We start from the raw sequence: 2587 nt of genomic DNA on the forward strand, positions 1-2587 counted from the left end.
GGGCCTGTGTCACCGTGTCACCGTGTCCCCGCCAGGCCTGCCTGCCGGGGACGCATTTGTCGCCAGGAGCTCCCCGCTTGCTGCTTCTAACTGGCTGCAGTCCGGTGACCCTGTCTCACCTCGTTTGTCGCTGGACAGATTGAGATGTGACACTGATATGCACACGACATTCTAGAGTTTGAGTAGCTTTGGAAACAAGCCCAGACTTCCTGCCTGTCCCTGTCGCGGGCTTTGCGGCCAGACCCCTTCCAGCCGCTGCCACTGCCATCTCTGCGGTGCGGGGCCGGCTCTCGGGTCCTCACGGCCAGGCCTCCGGGTGTGAGCCGGCCGTGACCCTCATGCGCGAGGTCAGGATGGACAGGACGGGCCAGCAGGCTCCCCGGGGGACAGAGGAGGCGGGATGTGGACTCTGTGATTTCCGACCTGGCTCTGATTTCCAGGGTCTGGGGAGGGGGGCTGGGGAGAGGGGGCCCCGCCTGCCTCCCCCATGGTCCCTGTCCCCTGCGGGGCCTCCGGAGACACTGGAGGCCTGTCCAGGCCGGGGATGCTGCCGCAGCCCGAGTGGGGGTGTGCTCGGTCCCTGTGATGGCTGCTGCCCCCACATGCTGACAGGGCTCGGGGGGACCTGCCTGGGCGTTCCTGGAGGACGGAACAGCCGAGCCCTGAGACGGGGCTGTGGTCGGAGAGAGGCAGGCGGAGCCGCAGCGTGGAGGCCCCTCAGGTGGGTACTTGGTGGCTTTATTCCCCTCCGTGGATGTCTAGGGGCTGGAAGGCCGTGAGACACCCATCAGCCTTTGCCGCACAGCTGCGCACGCCCGACTTAGCTGTTAGGACGGTGCCCGTCCGTGTGGGTCAGGGGCCCGGGGCGCACAGGTCACCCGGCACAGGTCTGCCGGCTCCCTGGCTGTTGGCGGGACAGTGGGGACAGCTCGGTCCCCGCCCCTCAGCATCGCGAGGCCAGTCGGTCTGGTGGCTCTGGCGGCCGGACTCCCAGAGCGGCAGGTGAGCACGCCATGACGGGCGTGGGACTCGTGGAAGTCCGAGTGCCCAGTGCAGCCGTGTGGCCCGTCCAGGTCCAGGGCGGTGGGGGCGGGGCGGGGCCGGTTTGCTAACACAGAGTGAATGTTTCTTGAACTAATACGGCCTCATGAAGAACATCTCACAAAATCCTCATATTGGGTGAAACACCCACAAAAGTCACACACAGTGGAGCACTCAGCAGCACACACTGTGGACACGGTGACTGTAACCAGAACCTTCACAGCGAAGTCAGCTGGCCGGTGCCACAGCGGGGGAGGGGGAGGGATGGCGGGCACAGGGGGTGCGTCTTCCTTTGCGAGCTACGAGCAGACCTTGACCACTAACATGTATTAGTGCTCAGCGTGGGCTCTGAGAAGATCCGGGGTGATTTCACACACACGCCGAGTGTCCACACTTCCTTCTGGTTCTTAAAATGCTTCAGGGTTGGGGCACTGGGGGGCTCAGTCCGTTGAGCGTCCGACACTTGGTGTCAGCTCAGGTCACGATCTCACAGTTCCTGGGTGTGCAGACAGCGTGGAGCCTGCTGGACCCTCTCCCCTCCTCTCCCTGCCCCTCCCCTGCTCGTGCTCGGTCTCTCTGACAGAAAAGTTCTGCAGCATCCTTGCCGGCAGGGAGGGAAGGGTGAGCTGTGAGATGGGGCGACAGGCGCTCGCGGTCCACACCCGACCCATTGCCCCCCACCTCTCCGCCTTCGTGCATTTATGAGCCCCGACGGTGCTCTGCCCGCATTTCCGTCCGGACACGAGGTTTTGGAGCATCCCAATGTCGCCCCTCAGCCGCTGGCTTCCGGGAGTGGCGCAGCTCGCCCGCGGGGTGTCCCCATCCTCCTGACCTGGTCGCGCACTGAGCCCTGTCCCCCACCCTCCCAGCTTCACATCTTCGACCCTGACTCTGCGTGTGATGTCAGGAAGTGGGGCCTCTGGGAGGTGAGCGGGTCCGGGGGCTTCTTACATGAGAGACCCCAGAGAGCCCCCCTCCACTTGTCCTGGACGCCCAGCCTCTCCCCTGCCCCGTGACGGCTGCTGTGGGACCTGGGCTGCGACGCGGGGCCCCGGGCGGTGGCCAGCGGAACCTGCCGCATGGACGTCCTGCAAAGTTCTGGTGAAGAGCAGAGCTGGGGGGGTCATGGGCAGAGCGTGGACGGTGGCCCCGGGGGACCCGCCGCCTGTCCCTTGGGCTTCCCGGCTGGCTGTGGAGGCCACAGCTCTCATGAAGCCCTGGTGGGTGGGAGTCCAGAGCGGGGTCTGTCTTTCCTCGGAGTGCACAGGTGTGTGTGTGCGTGTGTGCATGTGTGTGCACATGTGTGTGTGAAATTCACATGGGTACGCGTGTCAGTAAGTGTGTGTGTGACCTGGATGTGCAGGAGGGGTGTGTGTGTGTGTGACTTGGGTGTGCTGGTGTGTATGTGTGTGTGTGACCCGGGGGTGGCAGTGGGTGTGTGTGTGTGACCCGGGGATGGCGGTGGGGGTGTGTGTGTGTGTGACCCCGGGGGTGCCGGCCAGGGTGCGTGTGTGTGACCCGGGGGTGCAGGCGGGGTGTGTGTGTG

This window comes from Suricata suricatta, chromosome 10, assembly GCF_006229205.1.
Source record: "Suricata suricatta isolate VVHF042 chromosome 10, meerkat_22Aug2017_6uvM2_HiC, whole genome shotgun sequence".
Taxonomy (NCBI): Eukaryota; Metazoa; Chordata; class Mammalia; order Carnivora; family Herpestidae; genus Suricata; species Suricata suricatta.